This window comes from Jaculus jaculus, chromosome 7, assembly GCF_020740685.1.
Source record: "Jaculus jaculus isolate mJacJac1 chromosome 7, mJacJac1.mat.Y.cur, whole genome shotgun sequence".
In the NCBI taxonomy this organism is placed as follows: Eukaryota; Metazoa; Chordata; class Mammalia; order Rodentia; family Dipodidae; genus Jaculus; species Jaculus jaculus.
The window spans coordinates 137,467,076-137,493,265 of record NC_059108.1 but is presented as its reverse complement, the minus strand read 5'-3'; the positions used below and the strand labels follow the sequence as shown (position 1 = coordinate 137,493,265).

Sequence of the window (26,190 nt, the reverse complement as noted above, 5' to 3'; positions counted from 1 at the left end):
TTCTTCTATATCTTCTCCAGACCCTTTTAAATTCTAATAAACAAATTAAATCACTGTTTCAATTGGAAGCAGAAAAACAGCATAAAATGAATTTTTTCCCACAAATGGATTATATAACACGAATATTTTCATTTGTCAAATCAGTTGCTTTTATGTCAGTGTCGAGGCAATAAAAGACTAAGAAAGTCTTCAAAGGACAGCGTTTCCCCCACAACAGACATCAGAGAGAACTTCTAAAGGGCAGTCAAGCATACCAAACCACGTTCTGGAGAGGAAGGGCTGGGATTAAGTGGTTTTTCGTCCTTTACTATTGATCAGAATTCAAAATGGGTGTCTAATTGAAATAGAGGAGACTGAAGAAGAAGGAAAAAACCCAAGAAACAAAAGTAAACCAAGATAGTCTCCAATACAAGATTATGGGATAAGAAGTAGAAATTTAAGCTAGTGTTTTCTCTGGTCCTATGTTCAGATGGCAAATGGTTTTCATGGATAATATCACAGGTCACTGCTTTCTTTAATTAGTAGCTTTCATAAACATAAAAAAAAGCCTCAAGTAACTTTTAATATTGATCACAACTTCCTTGTCCATTAACAGATTGTCATATTAATGCCGCTACATTGTGCTGCCTATCTTTAAAGGCTCCTGGTTTCATTTCCATAGATTTTAATTAACTTTTCTTCCTACCAGGGCTGCTTATGGAATGGCTACAGAGGCATTCTGGTTTACCAGCTTTTGCATCTGCAGCATTTTAAGTGAAAAGGAAATCAATCAAGGAAATGCCAAAAACTGTAGAGCCCAAATTAGATGGTGGGATGACTGGTGGGTACAAAGAAGCCAGGCTCCGCGAACTGCACCAGCACACTGATTGAGTCAATTTCATGTTGCCACAATCCTGGGGGAAGTCTCTTGAAAATTCCTCCTGCCATCAGCAGCTTCTCTTATTTGCATTAGCTGGGAACAGTCCGCATAATCATAACTGACAGGCTAGAGAGAGCTGGGGCTCATAAAAGAGGAAAGGAAAGGATGCTCATTGTTTAGATTCCCTAAAGCAGAAAGTATTATCATTGTTTGAGAAGCAGAATGTACTATACTTGCAGGGTAAGCCCTAAGGTTTAGGCAGGTCTCCACGTTCACAGCAGACCACAAAGGTTCTACTCATTGACCTATTTTTCCCAGCACTTTCACAGGTAAATGTAAGAGCCCAGTTTCTGAACACCACCTTAGACCACAGGTGAGTAATAGACATAACCCTGCTCACATGGTATCTTGTCAGAAAGGACTTGTCTGGCCTAAAGAGATCTGAAATGTCACATGCTCTGCTCCTCTCTGTCGTTTGTTGTTCCTATCCTCTTACCCTTGATGCATGTATATGTACTTTGTGCACATATTTTACACATATCCACATAGTTTAATGTGTTCTGTGTGGTGCGTACACATGTGTGTATATATGTTGGTTCTCATGTGCATGTGCAGCTGGGCATGCATCTGTGTGCAGGTGTGTGTAAAAGCCAGGGGTTGACTTCATCTGTCTTCCTTAACTGCTGGACTGGAATCGGTTTCATTATCCAGCTGACCCATTCACCCTTCCTTTCTAGATTCTAAGCTGCGGAGATGCTGTTTACAACTGCTAAATGTACCATGCAACTCTGAACCTCTGAACCCAAGATTCTTCCTCCTGAGAAAGTTCCCTACCTGTCTTGTTTACCCTGACACTGGTAAATCCACTTGCTAAACTTCCACCTGACTGTAATCATGGTAAGAGTTGGGGCCTTTAAGTATGAACATATAATGAAGGTGGACATTCATGAACTAAATTAATGACATCATAAAAGGGCTGGGGAAACTGTGTGGATGTATTTTGCCTTGTTTTCTCTTCTGACATACAGAGACAGAGTGCTGGGCCTCACCTCTCCCCAGGGGGAGACATGCAAGGAACATCCTGAGAACAGACACCTGCATTCATGAGAATGAGGGCAAACGTGCCTTCACCTTAGAGTTCCCAGCCTCAATGGATGTGAGCAACACATTTAGGTTTTGATTAGGTGTCCAATCTAAGGAATGTTGTTATAGCAGCATGAATGGAAGACACCTGACTCACTCTTAACTTGCCCTTCCAGATCCTACAAAGCCTTTCCATTTGAGAAAAGATAACATTCATTGGTTAACTGTTCTCACAGACAGTATGCTGTGACTTTTTTTTAACACTTCTCTTCCAAACTATTTAAATAAAATTTATCTGACTTCCTTTTTTTCATTATTTGAAAACTCTTTTGGAGAAATAAAATAAAATCTTTGTGTGTTTACACAACATAGTACCTGAAAACCAGCAAGTACTTAATGCATTATTGACAGCACAAATATATATCATATATTTCTATTAAAAATTAAAGTATGTTCCTTTTAGAGATTTGAGAGATTTTGAACCATAATTTGACATTACTTAAAAGAACACTATGATACTGCTAAGATTAAGGTTTTAAATTTCTACAGTTAGAGCTTTCATTTCAATAAGTTATATAAACAAATATTTGTCACATGTAATTTCAAATATAAGACAGATATTTTAAGCTCAGTAAAGTATTTGGATAAGTAAATATTATGTAATTGGAAAGGGCTGGGCATGACTCACTTTTTTTTAAAGTAACCTTGCTAATTTTTCAAGATTTGCCTATAAACTGAACCTCTAACTATAACTGACTTTGAACGTCTTAAAATCAACACATTAAGTCATGTATCATGAACTTTACACCACAAGTAATGGGAATTTTGTACTATTACAATATAAATTTTGAGGTTCCATTGCAATGGTCCCTGGCTGCCTAACCTTACCCCATCTGTTGGATGAGCATTTGGGTGTCTTTTCCCCAAATGATGGTGGATTTGCACTTTGCTTCATAAGGTTTCCCTTGGGCCAAGAACACATTTCAGACATAATTATGGGAGCAGTCTGTGGCAGTGGAAAACCAAAGTTAACGGAACCACATGGAAATAAAATCCATGTCATTGGTGTCATTACCAGTACACTCTAACCAACAGAGTTTACCTCAATGTAAACAGCAGGCAAAAATAGCAAAACACTCCATCTTTGGGGAAATCAGTTCTTTGGAAAAAATGCAATGAAATGGAAACACCTGGGGTCATACATTTTGGACCAAAAAGGACTCAAGTGTTGTTTTCTTTTTCCCCCTCTACTTTTTACTTCACTTCTTTTTTTAGTTATACATATATGTGGGTCAAGAAAACATTCAAAGAATTAGGGGGAAAAATAAGGTTACAATGAAAAACAAGTTTCATTCCTCAGTACTGAACTAGTCTCTTCTTTTCTCAGGTACCCTCAAAAATCAGTCACTTTCAAACTATTCTTTCCAGCTCAATGTATGTACGGGTATATTTGGGTACAAAGGACACATGCATGTAGTTTTTCCTGTTTTACCATAATAGTGAGGCAAACAAGCAGGTGACCTGGGGTACCTCCTCTGCTGTGGGTAATTTGTGACCAGGAACATTCTGGCAGGAGAGATTTAAAAAAAGGCAGCTTAGGCAAGTGTTTGGCACAAATGCAGTGAAGGCCAATCTGTCCTCAGAAGTGACAAGTCATAAAAAAAATCCTCATTTAACATCTCACATATATATATGATGGGGTGTGTATACACTTAAAATTATGAGACGTACACCATCAGGACAAATTCCCATTTAACATGTCATATATATGCATGATAGGTATATACACACTTAAAATTATGAGATGTATTATTCCATATACGTAGGCCATCCAAGGATATACAGTGGCCCATTTGTGAATCAGGATAAGGATCAAGCCTAGTCTCCTGTTCCCAGAAATTGGCTTTTCCCTCCACCTAAACTCAAAAAAAGAATCCCAGGAAAGAGCTCCGGGATCCTGAGGCACATGTTTGCACAAGCCCACTCCTGCCCTGAGTAGTGTACTCCAAGTTTTTATTGTATTAATAATAAATGCACACTATAACTCTGTGTTTTTCCAATTTGCTGTCTGAGAAACAAAGAACCTAGACATTGTGTGTCATGGGACATCCCAAGAGCCCCAGCAGCAGCATTAGCAAATTAAGTACATTACTTATTCCATGAGCAACAATGCAATGTGGTCTACATGTCTTATCTTTTTTTCCCCCAGGCAAATTGCAAGTTGGTTTAAAATAGTTATAGTATTATCAACTTTTTCTTACTTATCTGAAACAACATGATGCTACTGTTTTTATAACCTATCAGCCTGGTCAGGTACCACTAATTTGACATTGTTTCATATGTTTTCTTTAAAATATGTTATTTTTATTTATTTATTTGAGAGAGAGAGAGGGAGAGAGAGGGAGAGAGAGAGAGAGAGAGAGAGAGAGAGAGAGAGAGAGAGAGAGAGAGAGAATGATCATGCCAGGGCTTCCAGCCACTGCAAACAAGTTCCAAATACATGTGCCACCTTATAAATCTGGCTTACGTGGGCCCTGGGGAAGCAAACAGAGGTCCTTTGGCTTTGTAGGCAAGCACCTTAAGTACTAAGCCATCTCTCCATCCCTGATTTATATGTTTTGATAACTTATAAGAGGTGAGAACATCTAGCAATGTATCAGATAATAAGAGAGAGTGCTAAAAGTAGTGTTATTTTATAAGTACAAGAAACTGCAATTTATGGTATTTCCATTGATCTTGAATATTAAGTAGTTATACATGATAGAAAGATGAAACATTAAAAGGTAACATGTATTTAATGTTAGTGTATTTATGAAGAAACAGAGCAAAAGTGTAAACCAGTATACAACTATATGGGAAAAAGTGATTAAACCCTATCAAGCCATACATCTTTTGAGTTACCAATTCTTTTGGAAATACTTTTTTTTTTTTTTTACTATATATGCATTTATTTGCATGGATATGTATGTATGTGTCTGTCTGTGAGGGTGACATACCAGAGTGAAGGTGACATTACCGGGATCTTCTGCTGGTGCAAAAGAATGCCCATCTGGCTTTTGTGGATGACTGGAGAATAGAACCTAGGCAGGCAGACTTTGTAAGGAAGCACTTTTATCTGTAAAGTCTTCTTCACAGGCCCTCTTCTTGGAATTTAAGTGAAAACAATGTTCTTAGTTGTACTACTGACAGGATATGTCATTAGTTACTGCCTAGTACAGCAAATATTGAGAGCATCTTAATTTCTGACTAGTTAAGAAACTTGTTAAATAAACTATGATATATTCATAATGGGGATTCTACACAGTTCATTATACAAATTCATTATACATTGATACAGTAAAATCTCCACAAGAAATGGCAAAGAAAAAGTGAGATATTGAACAATAGGTAATATGCCCCACCCAGCTAAAAATGAACCTATAGAGAACATGTATTTTTATCTACTTTTATATGTATACATTATTCCTTGAAGCATACTAAAAATTTAACGTGCAACTCAATGGCGGAAATGAACAATTGGCCTGAAATAAAATTTTTCCCAGTAAATCTTCTAATGTACTTGTTTTAAATCTTAGATTCAATGATTACAGCCTAATTCTTGGAAACCTATAAAGTTTAAGAACACTAAAAACGAAGCTTTCCTTTTTGTTATTAAATTATTCAATGCAGTTTTCTTACATACTCAGAAAGTAGAGAGAAATAGTAAGAACCTTCACCACCACTGTTCATTGAGAGAAACAAAGTAGAGAGCAGCACCAAGTAGTAACAACAGAAGAGCAATAATCTACATTGCTTAGTTATGGTGAATTTTAACTTGTAATGGATAAGAAAATTATTTATGCATTAGGGTTTATGATTTAAATCAGAAGTAAAATCTAGCACAAGTACTAGAATAAAACATCTAGATAATCCAATTTAAGAAAAATGTCAAAGTATCTTAGATTATGATTCTTTTCAGATAAAATCATCTAAATAAAATTACAGCTTCATTAAATCTGTATACTGCCTTTGGTAGGATTGCCATCTTCACAATGTTAATTCTGCCTATCCAGGAGCATGGGAGGTCTTTTTTCCAGCCTATATTGTTTAGGGTCTTTGTCAAATATCAAGTAGCTATAGTTGCTGTACCCAAAGTCCGGGTCCTCAAGTCTATTCCATTGGTCTATATTCCTGTTTTTATGCCAGTATCATGCTGTTTTTATTACTATGGCTTTGTAATATAGCTTTTGTTAACCTGTTTTTTAAACTAAGAAGTATAAGCCACACAGGAAAGGTCACCAAATATACAGTTAGACAAATTTATATCAAGCATGTACCCGTGCATAACTATTTCCAAAAGTATATCTTACTTGACTTTGTATACCCAATGACTGGTAGATAATAAGCAGTTAATCAATGTATGATAAATAGTAACAAATGGCATTAATCAGGTTGGAATACATTAATCATGGTAAGAAATCAGTCCAGTGCTATGATTCAAAGATCAAGTTTAAATAAATTAGATGTCATTTTAGAGGCAAAACTACAGTCACACAGTAACAGCATAGAACTGAAATCTGCAATCCAATAAATACAACATTAAATTATACTCCTGCCAAGAAACCAAAAATATAAACAGCTTGGTGTTAAAATGAAAAGATCACTGTACACCAAATAATATTACTTTAGCTGGCATGTGATATTCTGGGCTTAGTTACATAGACTACCTCTGAAGAATCAAACTCAGAGATGGGCACCACACCAGCAGGCAAAGCAACTCAGCTTCTTAACAGTGAAAATATCATAAGCATGATGAAAATGAAATAGCTACTATCTGCCTCATGGCCACAGGATGTGGGAGATTAAGCAAGGTAGGCACTGGAAATGCTACAGGGATATCCAGAGCACAGCACCAAGAGTGAGCTGCTTAGAAGTGACAGCAACAGACAGATCCATTGATGTACAGGATTAAGAGATAGATTGCCTCAATTTTCCTAAGAACTGCCTGCAGCTTGAGAGACTAAGCAGCAGAAGCTTAAATATAGGAAGGCTGTTGTAAGCCACACTGGTAGCTGCAAACTACAAATGCATTTACTTAGGAAGGGTGAAAGGTCTCCTATGGCCCGTGCCATTTCACTTTTACTGATTTAGAATGGTGTCTCTACCAGGCCCAAATTATTACTTAACACAATTTTAAAATTTGCATTCAATTTCAGTATTACATTTTTGCCTCCCTGAGAGTACATTCTGTGTGAGCTCTCTAACACAAAGGAAAGATATTTAATAGTAATCACCACAGTGACAATGACAATGATAATAGCTAAAATTTATGAGTCCTAGCTGTGCTCCAGTCACTGTGCAAAAGGTGTCTATGCATTTTCTCATTTAATCTCCATCCAATTATGTAGAGACTATTATTTTCCTCCATTTTACAGGCGAGGAGGCAGGCTGAGCAAGAAACTTGCCTACACAATGAGAAATAAGCAAAGATGGACATCTAACCCAGGTCTGATATCAGCACTTGCATTTTTTTATGTGAAGTTACACAAATTCAAATGATTTCATTGTGTGATATAAGCATTTTAAATTGAATTGTTTGCATTTGTAGTCAGATGGAGGATGTTAATGGCATTCTCTAGAAGCAAACAACAGGAGGGTCACATGTAAGGTGACCAAATTTACTTGAGTACTCAACACATCAGTAATGAATTTCATACTCACACCTGTATACTTTTTAAAGAGAGACAAATTTGACTTGGAACATTAAGACTTATCTGTCTGTTGGTTAAAACAATAAAATGTTATGACCACTTGTATTTAATTAGAATATCAAGACTATATAAGAACATTTAGATATGACATAGTTTAAGGTAAAAAAGAAAAAAAAAAGCTGGGAATGATGAGATGGCTCAGGGCGTAAAAGTGCTCAGTTTGCAAGTATGAAGGCCAGAGTTTAGATCCCCAACACCCACACAATCCCTGGGCAGGCATAGAAGCCTCCTAGAATCCCAGGGGATGGGAGACAAGGACAAAGGAACCCAGGATAAGCTGGCTAGCTAGCCTGACCAAATCCACACGTTTTGGGATCAAGTGAGAAACCTTGCATCTGCCTCTGGCCTCTACATGGATGCATTCACATGTATTTACCCCCACATACATGTGCCCATACATATATGAACCTGCTTACATACACACACATACATACATACACACACATACACATTCATATGCAATTGGTGCCAGGGTGGGAGAAAAGTAATAATCAGGGAGCATGTATACATACTAAATGGCCAGGCCACAAACAAAGATTCTAGACAGCAGCAAATGATTCTTTCTGTTGTATCACATGGAAGAGTGAAATCATACCATTCCCAAAACAAAAAAACTTCTGGACTGGAGAGGTGGCTCAGCAGTTAAGGTGCTTGCATGCAAAGCCTAAGAACCCATGTTTGACCCTAGGTTCCACATAACCCAGACACACAAGGTCACACATGCACACAAGGTGGCACAAACATCTGGAGTTTGATTACAATGGCTGGATGCCCTGGCATGCCAATTTTCCCTCTCTCTCACACACACACACATTAAAAAAAAAAAAAATTTCCAATAGCTAGGCTAACAATTTTACAAGCAATATAATATCTAATAACCACAAAGGGGAATAAAATGAGACTAAGTAAACCAGTCAGTGACCATATGGAGGATGGTTTGGAAATAAGCCTATCAAACTCAACTTTCTGACTCAACAGGGCAAATCACTTAACATATGTTTTTAAGCCATCATTTCAGAAACATAAAAAGGTAGTATGGACTGGAATTAACTGTTCATGGGACTGTTAGCATGATAACAAGTAAAATCCTCAGAGCATGACACACAGAACAGTTGATCCCAATGCTAATTTTCCTATGCTAAAGGGGAAATTTATGGTGCATTTGGTTAAAGCACTAGCTCTGTTGCAGGTTGCAGGGGTTCAAACCCCACTTAACTTAATAGTCATGTAATGTGGAAAAATTACCATCTGTGTTTCTGAGTCCCCATCTAGAAATAGGGATGGACTGTTTCTAAGGGAAATACGCAGGAGGATGTCAGGGAGGACAAAAAGAAAATATATTAAAGAGCAATGAATACAGGTTACAATGCTTCAACATGAGACTAGCTGATGGAATTTTTAGTAACTCCTTCAAGAGAAAATAGAGAAAGGCAATTTTAGAAGATATAATGAATAAGAACCTTCTAGAACTAGAATCTCAGGCATGCTGATCCAAAAATATGATCAGGAGAATGAAATAAAGATACCTAGTTCATAACATAGTAGGCCATGAGCATAAGTGCCTCAGAAAGATGTGCACTAACTTCTCCGTATAGATTTTACAATTTGGCTGACACTAGATAATATTAGCAAAGACCATAGGCTAATAAAATATTTTGGGGGCTGGGGAGATGGCTCAAATGGAAAAGTACTTGCCAGAAGCGTGAAGAACACTATCCATGTAAAGCTGGGTGTGAATCGCACAGCCCCACTCCCAGCTCTGGGGAGTAGGAGACAGGAGGAGCCCTGGGCCTTGCTGGCTAGCAAGTCCAGCAGACCTGGCAAGCTCCAGATTCAGTGTGGTACTTTGTCACAAAGAAAAAACTTGAGAGGGACTATAGAAGACACCCAACTTGAACTTTTGACCTCCCTGTGCATGTGCGCGCATGTGCAGACATACACAAACACACAAAAGTCCCAAACACATATGAATATGTGCAAACTCACAGACATGCACATTACACACATAGACACAAAACATTTCTTTAAATGTTGACAGAACATAACTGTAAGCCTAGACTTTTCTACACAAACAAACTGTGACTTAATGAAGCTATGGTACACAATGATACAACAAGGAATGCAGAATTAATTAAAAGTAGAGCGGGGATAGCTCAGTGGTAGATCACTCATCTAGTATGCATACAGTCCTAGTACGATGCACAGTATCATTAGGAAGAGAGAGTGATTTTAACAAAAGGGAGGCTATTCCTAATGTGCTTTAAGCTTTAATTTGGATGTGTGTAGGTATTTGCTTTCACTGCAGCACTGAAGACTGAACCCAGGTGTTCATATACTCCAGACAGGCAATCTACCACTGCACTGCCACTGCAGACTAGGTATAGTCTTAAGAGAACCTACAAAAACAATAGAAATGGAACACAGTATTTCCACACAAGTAAGGTGAAAGGAAAACAAACTAAAAACAAGCCAGCTAAGAATATGCACATAAATAAAACATAAGAATGATATGTAAGGTTCAGAATTAGGGTATTTACCTCAAGACTGGGGGAAGGGGATGGGACGTGCTCAGGATTCCAGCAAAATACAACAGCAGTACCACTCAAAGGCAGAATCATGTTATCTTCCACATCTGGGTTGTGTAAGTAGGACTTTTTATCATTTTGTTTCTGTATATTTTTGAAACATTTCACAGTGAATTTTTAAACTAAGAAATCAAGTAACTTTAACCAAGCTAACATAGTAAGAAAAGCTTAGGTAAACAAACCATTTATCATAGTTCATTTTCTAAAAGTCAAGAATAATGTAAATGCATCTCACAGCAGGCCTAATGAACAACAGGTTAAAAGACAGTAATGAATAAGATATCTATTAAATAGGATTTAAAGCAAATTCCACAGTTGAAACAAAGCTTTTTAATGTTAGTTGAAAGGATATAGCAACACACTAACCAGTTTAACAGAGAAAGTTCAGAAAGACAAAAGAAGATTGCATTCTAGTCTTTAAACTCATTCGTTTTCTTATTTCTCAATTGTCAGCTCCAAATCTACTGTGGTATATTTTTTGCACTGACATCAAAGGATCTACAATCTTAGCACTTTTCATGTCTTAATGATGTTTATGTTTATAAGGAGTTTATTTCATTTTCCATTCAATATCATAAGAAAATCATGCCTTGCTTTTTAAGTGATTCATATCTTACAGTATGTTATTTACTAATTCCACAATTCCTGTTAGTGACTCTTATGCTCAAGAGAAAGAAGGCTAAAATTAGACCTTGTAGCCTTGGGTTCATTCCTGGGTAGGTATGTGCTTGGTGTGACCTTTAACCTCTTCATCTGATCATTTCTTATAAGGCAACAGCAGAAGTCAGAGAAATGGAATTGCTTGCCTTAGCTTTAAAATTAAAGCAGACACAATGGAGGAAAATGGGAGCAGCGTGTGTGGATGACTTCAGGGAATTGCTTATGGAGCTAAAAGTAGGTGTGCATGTTAAAGTGGGTTGTGCTTGCTTTCTGGCTTTTGTGTTTAGACAAATAAGGCACCTTCAAAAGTTTCAATTTGTTCAATCACCTGCCAATTTCATTTATTCAAGGCACCAAGAACTTTTCTGAAATCAACTGAACCTGAAACCCTAGGTTTATGTCTAACTTTAACCCATGAATGGAACAATATAAAGACTGAGAAGAAAAAACACAACTTAGAATGATAATTATTAAATTATTATATTTCTTGAGAAAAGTACAGAACCAAGGAAAGACATCCACATGGCTTGAGAGCCCACGTGGAAGGCCTGGAAAAACCATGAAGACAGAAAAAAAAAGTTGAAAGAGCTCCTGTCATGTGGAGAGCAGGAGAGGTAAAGAGCCCGTGTGGAAAGGAAGGGTGAGAGGTGCTCTCCCCTTGGCTCAGCCTGGCAAACTCACCAGCAGCCTGGAAGTTCACTAGTGGTCAGGCTGCTCTGAGACCTTGTCATCTCCTCCCAAACATATTTATAGCCTTATGGTGGTGGGCCCTACCTTCTGGCTCAGGTGAGCCAGAGGGACAGTGATTGGTCTGAGCTAGGGGCTGTCTCGGGAAGAGATTAGCCATGACACCAAGTTCTGGGGGTCTAAGCTTAAGCAACTACAATGTCAGGATTCTAGAAAAGACCTCCCTCCCAGGGAGGGGCTCAGGTACAGAAAAATAGGTCCAGGGAACTGCATAAGATATAAGAAGTCAGATCATTCTTTGGATCTCTAGCAAGTGCAGACCTTCTTGCCTTTTTATTTTCAGAGGCCACCCTTACTGTCTGACTCCCTCTCTCAATCATAACATGTTATCATATATGTTGATAGTTTCCGTAATAGTAATAAAATGTATTTACTAACACCAGGAAGCAGAAAAATAAGAAAGGGTAATATCACATGACTCACCACACAGGAATTCATTGGCAAAAATATTTAGTGAAATCAATAAGAAAGTAAACTGGAAGTCAGTGAGACATTTCTAGAAATGATTAGGCAAGAAACATCTTAGGCATTATGAATATTAGCTTTTCCTTTTCAAATACATAATTCTGTCACGGTCCAAAAGCAGCATTAGACAATGTATACATAAAGGGAAGACAGCTGCATTCCAGTGACATTTTTGTTATAAATGCTAAAAGCTAAAATTTATAAGTTGCTATTTACAGTACAAAACACTTCCCTTTTTATTTTTGGTCTGGAAATGTAATGTGGTGTGTGGGAGAGTGTACCGTGTGACAGGATGTGTACGTGTGTGGTGTGTGTGGCGTATGCACTCGCCTGTGGTGGGGCGCTCTCACCAGCAGTGGCCCATGGCCAGAGCACAGTGCCGGGTATCCCATCACAGTGCTCTTCAGATGTCTGAGCTGGAGTCTCTCACTGATCCTGGGGTTTGCCAAACCTCCAGTGGCATTTGGGTCTCTGCTTCCCCTCACAGGAGTAGAGTAATAGAGGAGGCCATGCCCAGCTGTTTATGTGGGTCCTGGGGCTCAACCTCAAGGGGTCTCTTAGACCTCCTCAAGCCCTTATGCTTGCACAGGAACTGACCTTAACTGCCAACGCCATCTCTTCAGCCCTATCTTTCTCCTGATGACTTTTTGATGTGCTTATGTGGTACATGAATGTGGTTGTGTACAGATGTGTATGCCCTGTGCACGTGCCTGTGCTCAACAGGAGAGTACATGAGATATCTTTCTTTATTATTCACCTACATTAATTCTTTGAGACAGTTGCTGTGAGCATGGTACTCTGTTTTTTGGCTGTACTGGCTGACTAGTGAGCCCAGCAAATCTCCTGTCTTTTCCTATCTGAGTGCTGTGGTTTGAGGAGTGTAGGAATCAAAACAAGGTTCTCATGCTTTAGAGTCAAGCATTCTTAGCCACTGAGCAATCCCCCAGATCCCAGAAATTAGTTCTTAGATATTCAAAACTTGCTAACAGGCCACACAAAACCAACAACGTGCACCTAGGAGCCATATTCTCAATCACCGAAACAAAACTTACTTGTCATAAAGTCATAAAATACTTGTATCTTAACCTGCAAAATTCCACATAGGTGATGTGTGTGTATGTTTAAATAAGAAATATGGACAACAATTGAAAATCATGAAAAAGTAGTTGAACAATTAATTCATTTACAGTGTATACAGAACTCATTTCTCTTTTCAAACAGCAGAGCTAGTTCAGGTAAAACCAACATGAATCTTAAAAACACACGTAGAGTTGAGTTTAATTGTATAATCACCTGAACAGGAGGATACATCCAAGGCTATCATTCTGGATCTGAGATTAGTACACCTAAATTTAGAATTCACAATTCAGCTACAAGAGTTCTTGAATGTAATTTTATAGCTGTGCACAAGCATGTGTACATGTCTGCACATTTTTTAGCATTCATCATGTTTAAAGGGATCAGAGTAATTCAAAGAACAGTGAACAGGGGTTAGGAAGAGATTGTTCTCTAGGTCCATTAGATTCTCTTTGAGTTGTTAATACCTGAAAGCATTTTCAATTAAAAAAGATATAAAAGAGATTAAAGCTCTAATTAGTATTTCACACATTTGAAAAAGTTATCCTAGCCAGGTGTGGTGGCACACATCTTTAATCCCAGTACTTGGGAGGCAGAGATAGGAGAATCACTGTGAGTTTGAGACCACCCTGAGACTACATAGTCAAATCCAGGTCAGCCTGAGCTGGAGGGAGACTAACTTCAAACAGATCTTACAAACCACAAAATACTTTAGAAATACACAAGCATAACAAAAATAACTAGATACTAAGGATCTTTTATCTACCTACTTTCTTTTCCTGAAAAAAATCATATATATGCATTTGTCAAGTTACTATCTTGAGATTTTATTTAAGGTTTGTGGGTCCAATATTCATATTGAAAATACCTATCTTAAAACCAACTACACAAGCTCTAGAAGGCTAATCTTTGATCTGAGATTGTAATTAATAGTCAATAAGGTCAGGAGCCATTGGTGTCTTGTCTTGTTTCCTGAATGTCCAGACATCAAGGCTAACTAAGTATATGATTTTAGACAAGTACTCAAGATTTTGAAACTTGAAAACTTAAAATCTTAACATCTGTCACTTTAAATATTGAGTGCTAGAAATAAGTATGTTCCTTTACATATGAGGAATTATACATAACTACCTGTTTATCAATATCCTTATATATTTTAAAGGTGCATTTTATTACACTTGGGTGTAGCCTTTAGATATACTGTCAAGCATCAAATTATGAAAAGCACTCTACAAAAAGGATTAACACTGTCAACATTTAAAATGAGAAGAAGCTGGGCATGGTGGTGCATGCCTTTAATCCCAGCCCTCGGGAGGCAGAGGCAGGAGGATAGCCATGAGTTCAAGGCCACCCTGAGACTCCATAGTGAATTCCAGGTCAGCCTGGGCTAGAGTGAGACCCTACCTCAAAAAATCAAAAAAATAAAAATAAATAAAATAAAATAAAATGAGAAGAGAATCATTTATAGTATATAAACTAATTTCAAAATATGAACTGGTATGTTCATATCCTCTATACATGTGAGGAATTAAGAGTGATATATATAATATTATATATAATATTTACAATTACTATATATTATAATATATAATATTATACATACATATATACATATACATATATATATATATAAATAAAATATCTTATGGACAGAGCGAAAAATCATTTCACTGATAGAGGATTCTCAAATTCCAAACTCATAGGTCGTCAACAAGAAACTTGTTTTGAAGGTAGAGCTACCTGTGTTAGAGAACTGAGAAAGTTTTATAGATGGCTACACATTAAGGTCTGAGTAAATTTCTTGCTCATGAAAAAGTCTTTTAATAGCATAGGCTTCCTCATGATGTTGGACACTGGAAAATCAAGCTTCTATATAACAGAACAGGAAGACGCCTCGCTTCTGCCTAGCTCATAGTCATAGAAAGTGCTATGCAGTATGTCGGAGGAACAGTTATCAATTGTGTTAACCAACAGTGGGCCCTGCATGATTTACAGCTGGCCATGAGCTAAATATAAAACATGTAATGGTGGCATGTCTACTACGGGAGTAACCAACTGCTTTCTGGTTGAATTTGAGGTCCAATTCAGGGGACAGAATTCATGTCTGATACTGAAACACTAGTGAAAAGCTTGTGGTTAGGAAGGTCATAATCCTGGGGGAAGGGAGAGAGGAACTACTGTTTGCCTACTTGGATGTATTATGCCCACCAAATTGGCCTCTAGATATTTATGCTTGTGCCCATATATTAGTGCTGTTCTCACTTTTGGTCACAGAAGTTTCTTTTCAAATGGCAGGAACTGTTAGACAGACTTAAAACTTGTCAAAGTGCTAAGAAGTGAGTATTCAGCACCAACTGAAACATCTCTACTATACCATAGAAGGGTCGTGGAGAGAATGTAAGAACCAAAGTTTGAGAAGGAGTGCTTTGGAATACTGTCTTCCTGACACAAGGTGGTCATTTCATTCATGACCTCACAGCAGCTGTTTTGTGTTATCTGCACAAGACTTGTATAACAGTGGGCCCATAGACATGTTGTCATTGATGATGGAGGAGGGTTTAAAAACAAAGACATTAAATAAAGAGGAAACAGTTGGAAAGAACAATGGGTTCAGTGGAGGGAAGTGAAAGGGGAAAGACAAAGGAGGGTGATGGGAGGGGGTTATGTAAATTTTTTTTAATTTTTAATAAATCAAAAAAATTAAATTAAAATCACTTTGTACCCAAAATATGTAAAGATACAAATAAATAGCAACACAACTAAACAGTAAAGTAATTTTAAAAATAGGCATCAGAAAACATTTTGCACAGTAAGATATATAGAAGATAGATAAGGATATAAGATGTTTAGTATCATTGGTCATAAATGAAGTTGAAAATTAAAGTCACTCTAAAACACAGAAAGAAAAAGTCTTTAAATCTACAGTAACATGAGGTAATAGTATAGATAAGCCCAAAGCCTGAACAAAAGTTTTTCTCCAAGGCTTTTTTAGCTTCTTGGTTTAAAATGGTTTGGGATTAATTGCATCTGAGTTTTTATTCACATACCCATTAGCTACTATATTTCCAGAAACAATACACAAAAGAAGAGTCCAGGTCCTAATACATAATTATTTAGTTCATGTGTTTATAGACACATCTATCTAAAAAGCAATTTAATGTATTTTATTCACATAGTTTGCTATTAGTTGACCCAATCAAGAAACTTCATACCAAATTCAACTAAGGTGTAAATTCATAAATATATGGCAGACATATAAATTGAGGGTATTACATTTGTTCATTTCTAGAGATGGAGGCAAGTGCTAAAAGGTTATGTACCTAGTGTGCTTGAAGACCTAAATCCAATCCCCAGAACAACACATACAAAAAACAAAAAATAAAAAATAAACACCTTTTCCTCTGAATCTACATCTAGATAGTACTGTCATCTGATGATTACCTACCCTCAAAAGAAAAGTCTTTTCTGTTTTGTTCCAAGTGACTAAAGCAGTGATCAAGGCAGATGGTGGCAAGTTACATCAATGGCTTCAAAGGTAATAAAAGCCACAGTCTTCTCACTAACAGTAACACGCTTCTACGGACTAAGGCAACACTTTAAGGCCTTAGGTTATAAGTGACAATTAGATTCCAATTATTAAAGTAATTCACTCTAAATAATTTCATTGTGATTCTTGAAAACATTATGCAATTCTTTATGCAACTGCAATTGAATATGCATTTTCAAAATTAAGTAGCATACAAGTGTGGTACAATATTTGATGTTTAAAATGTCTATAGGCTTTAGAGTTCATACTTAGCTGGGAGGGAAGTTCATTAGGCCAATACTTTTTTGGCAGTTAATAAAAGAATTTACATTATAAAAGATTTTCTGACCCATAAATAAGAAGCTCTGAAGAATATCTCAAAGCTGCCTTTGTAAGAAATTGAACCATATGGCAAAAAACCACATGTCACAATAGAATCTTACTTGTTACAGTAATGCACACATTACTTCTGAATAATAACAATGAACTCCAGCTCCCTGAGCCATAAACAAATATTTCTGTGAAAGTCACATTTTTTTTCATGACAGAAGCTATGTAAGTTTTCATTAGATGAGGGGTGATATAACAAAAATCAGTAATCTAATCTACAAACAAAAAGGTCAAATGATGTGGGACCACAAATATCACTGCTAATGTACAATGTAATATAACATGAACAAAAGTTAATGGTCCTATGAATATTCAAAAAAATGTCAGTAATATGTTCTATTTGTGATTCTATATCTCATACATCGATAAATACAAAAAATTGCAATGTTGGGCTGGAGAGATGGCTTAGTGGTTAAGCATTTGCCTGTGAAGCCTAAGGACCGCGGCTTGATACTCAATTCCCCAGGACCCACTTTAACCAGATGCACAAGGGGGTGCACGCATCTGGAGTTGGTTTGCAGTGGCTAGTACCCCTGGCAGGCCCATTCTTTCTCTCTCTGTCTGTCGCTCTCAAATAAATAAAAATAAACAAAAATGTTTGTTTAATTTGCAATGTCAACTTTCAAGAAGGTGATTTATAACAATATATGTAAAAGAAAACATGTTTTACATCTCTGGTACTACTTAAATTAATAAAATCTAAAGCAAAAATTATCTAGTCATTTATACTGACTCCAATTCTCAGAGAATCTAGTGTCCAGCAGTAGATTAATGCTGTCTGCTTGAACCTCTGATAACACTAAGGATGCTTCATGCTGATGGTAAAGATACACTTTACCCCTATAACAAAGACACATACACACACGCTCAACAGGGTAAAGATATGTTGCACTTCTATATCAAAGACACACACATACATGCATGTACACATTCAGCATGAAAGGAAACCTGCACTGTTAGCTGGGCGTGGTAGTTTATACCTCTAATCAAGAACACAAGAGGCTGAGGTAGGAAGACTACTGTGAGAGTGAGGCCAGCCTGGACTAGAGTGAGCCCCTACCTCAAACAAAAAGAAAAACAAAAATACCATTGCATTGGTATATAACTTTGAAAACTTGAACAAATCAATTTTAAGGTCATGATTAACAGTATATAACTAAAAAAAAAACTTGCAGGTTAATGGAAAGAGAAGAATAATAGTTTCAGAAAACTGAAGAATGTGGCACATTTACTATTAAACTATTCTAAAGCCAGGTGTGATGGCTCTCACATGAAATCCTACTATTAAGGAGACAGAGGCAAGAGGACTCTCACGAGTTTAAGGCCACCCTCATCTATGCACAGTGAGGTCAAGCCAATCAGCACTGCACAGTGAATCTCTGTCATAAGACAAACAAAAATAAAGACAACAAGTAAGATAAAATTGTTCCAAAGAACTGAGAGAGTAAGTAAAATTCAAAAATTAAAGAGTGCCAAGAGGCTCATGCACCATAAACAATGTTTACACATCAACACTGTATATGTTTGAAAACAATATTACAACTTTCTGTGTCTATGTATGGGTTGAGTGCTTAAACAGATCACTATAAAAAACACATGAGACTCTCAAAGGCTCATGTTTGATATGAAGTTGTAACTATAAGTGGTAAGGTCGGGAGTACTTATAACTATAATTTATAAGGTCTGGAGCAATTTGTATTTTTGTCTTGTTCCCAAATATATAGAATTGAATGCTATTTTTTCATTTAATTCAATTTCATTACCCTTTCATATATTCAGTTCTAAAAATACACTGATTATGTGCTGGACTCACATGTTAGATATATGAAGAGGAATAAAACACAATCCTCTGTTCTGGGGAGTCTGTCATAGTGAAGAGAATTTAGAAACGTTTGTTTTTCAGAACTACGGGCTAAACCGTCCAGAAGCAAGTTGTCTTGCTAAACCTGTGATGCCACCTCTGCCTTCACGTCACGTATCCTGTCTCAGATGAGTGAGTCTTTAGTGCTCTTTGTTGCTTCCATGTCACACCCCACGTGCGAACACATTCTGAATTTCAATGCCAGACTACTGAAGCATATTTCTGGATGGGAAGTTTTTTTTAGAAAATCTCCAATGATTATATTTATATATATACACATATAAAAAACAAAAGTATTTCAATTGTGTAACTTTTTAGTATACTGCAGAGTTTCAGTACACTAATGAGATTGTATGAATGAGATATATAGTACTAAAATTATTAATGAGAAATGAAACAAATTATTATTCCCCCACTAGCCTAATAATGATTTCTTTCCAAAATCATAAAGAGCAACCTCACAATCTTCTCCACATGCTTTCCACCTTCCCCTCCCTCCCTCCACTCCTCTCCCCCCTTCTTCTGCTTTCCTTTCTCTTTCTCTCTCTCTCATCCCTATCTTCCTATATTCTATGAAGTTGCTCCATTCCTACAGCTAATGTGTTAGTCTCTGGCCCAAGGCTTTGGCTATACATCATCACTACCTCTGTACATCCACTTTCTTCCAAGTTCCAATCCTTGTAGAAAAAAACAAAATGACCAAACAAAACCAGGTCCCTCCACTGTCATTCCAGAGGACACAAACAAGACTCATACAGTCACAGAGAAAAATTCATGAGTTTAGCATTGCACGAATAGTTTTCGATCATGAGCTCAAGGCTACCCTGAGACTACATAGTGAATTCCAGGTCATCCTGAGCCAGAGTGAGATACTACCTCCAAAAACCAATAAAATAAAATTACATGTATTTTCTCACAAGCAAGATTATAATGCATTTGTCAACAAAACAACAAAAATATTTGATGATAGAGTTATACTATAAATATAATTCAAACTATCCTTATGCTGATCCACACAAGACATGGTTCAGAAGCTGAGTTCAGACTAAATAACTCTACGCACAAGCTAACAAACACATGGGATATGTTACCAGTAGAGAATGACTTGAGCAAGAAACACCAAAAATGTTCCACAGAGAGCAATAAGTAAATTGTATGGTTAGAACCACTAGATTTCTCTCCAGCAACTTGTGTCTGGAATAAATTCATTGTCATCTATATTAAAATTAAAAGACAAAAAATTATTCCATGCCATCATAAATATATTTATTGCTGACATTGGTTAGACCTCATAAATTGAAATCTGTGGGCCACCCAAACTCTTTTGTTATAATACAATTTGTCTGCAATTAACACACCACTGGAAACCATATTCTTGCTCTGTATGGTGTAGAAACAGCTGATTGCCCTCTCTGCAAAGGCTCATAATCTTTAATCTTCATCTTGTGGGGTAAAAAAAAAAAAAAAAAAAAGTATGAGAGAATGAGAATTCTAATGTCCTTAGAGTAGAATTAAAATCTTTTTTGTTTTGTGCTGTTTTGGGGGGTAGAGTCTCACTCTTGCCCAGGCTGGCCTGGAAATCATTTTGTTGTCTCAGGATAGCCTCAAACTCAAGGTGATCTTCCTACCTCTGCCTCCCAAGTGATGGAATCAAAGGCATGTGGCACCACACCTGGCTTAAAACCATTTAAATTTGTTTATTTATTTATTTGCATGTGCACATGCGTGTGTGTGTTGGTGCATGAGGGCCTCTTGCCACAGGAAAGAAATGCTAGTTGTACCACTTTTGGCACCCAGCTTACATGGGTAGCTTGTGAACTGAACTGAGCTGGAGGGCTTAACAAGCAAGCACTTTTAACTGCTGAGCCACATCTTCAGTCCCAAGAGTTAACATCGGAAATAGAGCAACAGCTTCTTTTGAACACTGACAGGAAGAGTTGACCAGTCCTTATCAAATGCTGCCAGACTGAAGGACAGAGAAAAAAGCTTAGTGCACTCAAAATAAAAGCAGACAACACACCATTGCCTTCTTTGTGGACTTTTCCATGGACTGAGACCAAAGAAATTTATAGTAGCTGAAGAAGAAAGCTTTGTTTGAACCATCATCCTTCAAAATATGGAAACATCATTGGTATTTAATTTTGCCAAGGTATTTCAATTTTTTTTCCATTTACAACTGTTAGATATCTATATTAATAACTAGAAGACAGTAAATAAATCTAGTTCAAGTGTACCGTAAGTGCTCATATTTATTTCAGGGAAAATATATAATCAGTGACATGATATGCAAGATAAAGTTTCAAATTATCATTATTGTTAATAAAGAAGTTCATATGCTATTAGTAATAGGTCAAGATTACCACATTCACAGTCAAGAATAGTGTATTTTTATTTTGTTTTCACTATTCCAGCTATTAATTTCTTAAGTTCAAAACTGTGCCAACTGCAGAGCCCAGTGGACACTTCACATACCTCAGTTTAAACCCGAGTGCTGGCTAACTGCTCACGTGCCCTTCCCTAGCACCAGCCTTTTAAAGCTCATGCTGCGCTACGTGCCTCCCTGGATGCTCTGTTTGTTTTGTTTTGTTTTGTTTTTTAACTATCTGCTTAAATGATGATGGGGTTCCTCTGTGAGATTTCTTCTCACTGGACAATTAGTTCTTAATCCAGAACTAGGTATGACATGGACTCAGAAGGAAACCCTTCCGTCTGGTCCTCTCAGAATAAATCATGCTTTTTCTGAGCTACAGAGATGTGACAACCTAGAAGTCTGAAGAGGACTTCAGCCACAACATCTAAACTGATCCTGTCATATACTCTAATTCTCCCCCAAAGTTGAAGAGAGTGAGTTTTGGTGCTAAGGAAATACCAACTCAGGGAACACTGAATAATACAGTCTCAATTAAGTATTAATAGAGAACTAACTTGAAGGGCTATTACTGTAAGAAGTCAGCACCTGACATAACATGACTTTCCAGATTTACTTCTCTCTCATTGTACTAGTACTCAAGCACCTGAGACACCTTCTCTCCTCTGCACGTCCACAACCAAACAGTAATGACAGGCCGCCGACCGCATGCCTCTCTGTGAGTAGCCTTTACTCTCACGATAAGGTCTTATTCTTCAGTCAGTCTGAACCCTTTGCTGTCACAACTCTCCAGTTAGAGCCATCCCTCCTCCTAAAACATACTTCTCTAAACACACAGAAAAAACACAGTGGCTCCCCTAGGTCAGTATTTCGTGTTCTTAGCATGGGATACAAATGTCTTCTCAACCTAGCACCCATGTGTTTTGTTCAGTTTTATCAACTTTCATTTTCCCCAGGACATTACGCTTTAGTCATGCCTATTGAAGCTATGTTGGAATTATTTCTCTCTGCTTTTGCTTACTAGCCCTGGATTTGTATCTCGCTCCTAGAATCCAAAACACAATAAATTGCAAAGGACAAACTGAATAAATAATTATTACATTGACATTCTCTACCGCAATGCTGGGGCGATGGCTCAGCATTCAAAAGTACTTGCTTGCAAAGCCTGAAGCCTATGGTTCAATTCCCCAGTAACCACACAAAGCCAGATGTGCATGTGTTTGGAGTTCATCTGCAGTAGCAAGAGGCCCTGGTAGCTTGGCATGCCCGTTTATATATACTTTCTCACACACACAAATAAATTAATTAATTAAAAAATAAAATTCTCTACATTTTAAAGCTGATTTTTAATTTTTTATGTCAGTTGACATATTCTGGCATAATAGGTCAAAATAGGATCCATTTTAACCCTATTCAACACTGTTTCTCCCAGTAGTAAAAAAAAAAAAAAGATGTATTATAATTAAAACAGTCAAGTCAGAATACCTCAGCAATTTTATTCAATTCCAGTTAGTAGCACATGGTCAGGATGAGGGAAATACAGAGACGCAGGAGCTACAGCCAGATTGAACTTGAGCTACACACTACTGAGACTTGTCAGCCCAGACGTATTTGGGCAAAAGGTAGAAAAATGGACTCCCAAGAAGTCTGATTAAAACCAGAAGAGATCCCCTAGACAGACTTCCACTAATAATAAAGGGAGTTGAGCTTAGTCCACTAATGAAACTTTGGTACTAATGACAATGAGTCATTCTTAAACCATAGGATTTATAAATTGGATTTAATGCCAGTGCAGAAAACAAAGAGAGAAATCAGTGGCTTAAGAAAAGAGGAAAAGACAAAGACCTGAAGTAAACTTGAAAGACTTCATTCTTCAAAATCATTAAATTCTATTTGAATCACGAGGGGTGCTTTTGAAAAATAAAACAAAACCTATTGCTTTCAAAACGACTACAACTGGATGAACTCAAAGGAATCCTGTGTGGTTCCACAGCCTCTGGAGAACCAGCAGTGGTAGTGCTTCTGAGAATGGGGGAAGGGAGGGAGGACCAGACCCTGGGAGAGTTAGGCACAGTGTCCTTGGGTAGCAGATCCCAGAAGGAACCGCAAGAAATATCTGGGGCAGCTAGAAGGCCCCAGGAACAGTAAAGAGCACCCTACCTTAGGCAATGAGGCTCACAATGGTTCTCTGGCATACCCAGCATTATGGGTAGTAATAGGTACCCAGTGTAGCCTAGGAGAGGCAGAGCAAATGGCAGAAGTTAGCACTGCCAGGACACTACAGCAGATTGAATCTTGACAAGTGGCACATTGACTGCCTACCTGGAACCCCCAAAAGTGACTGCATCTGCAAACAGCATCTGAGGAGGAGACAAGGCCCTGTGGGCCCACGGTAGGAGCTGTTTCTATGCAGCACTTCAGGAGCTTCCCTTCCCTCGGAGGTGTCCTTCACAAGTTTCCTCCTGCTTGGAGTGTCCCTTCCTCCAGGCTCAAGCCCTGGGTGTGCTCTTGACCTTTGCAAGCCAGTGTCCCCACACCCCCCTCCACTGTCTCCAGCCATGCCTGTCCTTGACGTGCAGAGGAGGTGGGGCATTAGCCCCGATAGTCACTTCACAGTCCAAAGTTCTGGAGAGCCCTTCAAGATTCCTTCTCGATGCCATGCTTTTGAAAAAGAACTGACAGAATGTGCACATGGGATTGGTGGTGCCCGGGCTAAGAAAGAGTATGATGACCTCACAGAATCTTCAACACAAAGCAATGAAGCATGTGGATGCCATCAAGAGGCAGCGGGAACAGCTGATGGAGGAAAGTACACCCCTCCCCCTCACCACGTGGGCAAGGGGAGACCCTGAGCCATCGGCTGGTGGCTTCTTTTCTCATTCTCTGTTCTCCACTGGAAAGATTGCTTCATGAAAAACCCCATCATTAAAGTATGTAAAAATAAAGGATTAGTCCATGAAAAAAAGAAAGAAAATAGCACCCAAGATCTCAATATAAAATCATTCTAGCTTTACAGTGATGACCAAATCCGATGACTAGCACCTTCGTGAGAAAGGAGGGAGATCTGATCACAGAGGCACAGGCATAGATGAAGGCCCTGTAAGGATGGAGGTAGAGACAAGTCATGACAAAAATGGCCCACCAAGCCGGGCATGGTGGCAAAAGCCCTTAATCCCAGCACTCGGGAGGCAGACGTAGGAGGATCGCCGTGAGTTCAAGGCCACCCTGAGACTACACAGTGAATTCCAGGTTGGCCTGGGTGACAGTGAGACCCTACCTTAAAAAAAAAAAAAAAAAAAAAAAAAAAGGCCCACAGCCAAAACTGAAAAGAGGCAAAGGCTATTTCCACGGAGCCTCCAGAAGGATAGCGACCCTGCTGCAGATCAGGGCTTTGGATTCTAGTCTCCAGGACTGAGAATAAATTCCTGTTGTGAACTACAGTTGATGGTACCTGCAACAGCAACCCTGGAATGCTAATACAGCAGGCGGTTCTAATTGGGCAGGGGTACACGCACACTGGAAGCAAACAGGATTCCCAAGAACACTTTCAGTGACAGAAGAAAGATTTTGCTGAATGGGTAGAATCTGCAAAAGCAAGAAAACACACGAGCTAGTAAAACAGAAGCAGCACTCTATGAAGAGAAATACTGTGCTCTGTCTGTATTTTTCATAAACTACTTGTTTCTGTTGCTTCCAAAATAAGAAACAGTTTCTATCAGAAAACTCATGATAAAAAAATAAAGCTTTAATATCAAAGGAATAGCTATGGCTACAACTAATAGCATACTTTTCTATCAATATTCAATTGAATATAATGATAAAAATATATTAATATAAAAAACATCCATTATAAGAATTTAGCTACTCTTGCACAAAATTAAGCTCATTGGAAAATAAAAAAAAAAAATACATGAGTGATGACAACTGAGCTTTCACTTTTTGAAGTGAATCAATGAATTAGATAAACATACAGAAAGGGACAGAGCAGGGCTGGAGAGATGGTTTAGTGGTTAAAGTGCATACCTGTGAAGCCTTAGGACCCAGGTTCAATTTCCCAGGACTCACATAAGCCTGTAAGCCAGATGCACAATACAGCACACGCATCTGGAATTCGTTTGCAGTGGCTGGAGGCCCTGGCACACCCCTTCTCTCTCTCTCTCTCCCTCACCCTCTCCCTCTTCCTTGTTGCTGAGCAAAATACTGTACCATAAGAAAGTTGGAGAATAAAAGTGTTTATCTTACATTTCCAAATGCCAGGAGGAGCATGGCAAGAGGAGGACTGCCATGTCACACAGTAGCATACATAGGAGGGGGAGGAGAAGGGAAAGGGAGAGACTTGGGGAGGGGAGAGATAGAACAGCAAGCAGAGCTGGAGTGTATCACTTCAAGGTCCACCTCTAGTGACACATTTCTTCCAGCATGGCTCTACCATCTAAAGATCCCATAACCATCCCAAAGAGCACCAACAAAAGGGGATTAAGTAGTCAAACTCAGAGTCTATGGGAGGATTTTTATTTTTAACATTCAGACCACCACATTCTGCCTGTTGTCCCCATAGACTCATGCCACCTCATGATTCAAAATGCACTCAGTCCAACTTCACCAGTCTCCACGGTTTTAACAGTTACAGCACTATTCAAAGGAATAAGAAGTGTTTGTGGAGGGAGGGCAGCGAGCACACATGGGTACACTCTAGACCTTCAACGCAATTTTGTTTCAACCTAAAGCTCGCCTAATAAATGGAGGTTATATTTTGTATAACAAATAAAAAGAAAATATTGGTGAAAGGATTAAGGAGAAAACCAATGTGGGTAAAGCA

General features: G+C 38.1%; 1 protein-coding gene and 1 pseudogene across 1 annotated transcript in view; one reads left to right on the top strand and one right to left on the bottom strand.

Moving 5' to 3' along the window:
- Cep128 (centrosomal protein 128) overlaps nucleotides 1-26,190 on the bottom strand; it is a 363,113-nt gene that overhangs the window by 87,917 nt on the left and 249,006 nt on the right. The gene's annotated exons all lie outside the window — the stretch shown is intronic.
- LOC105944386 lies at nucleotides 23,930-24,223 on the top strand (annotated as a pseudogene).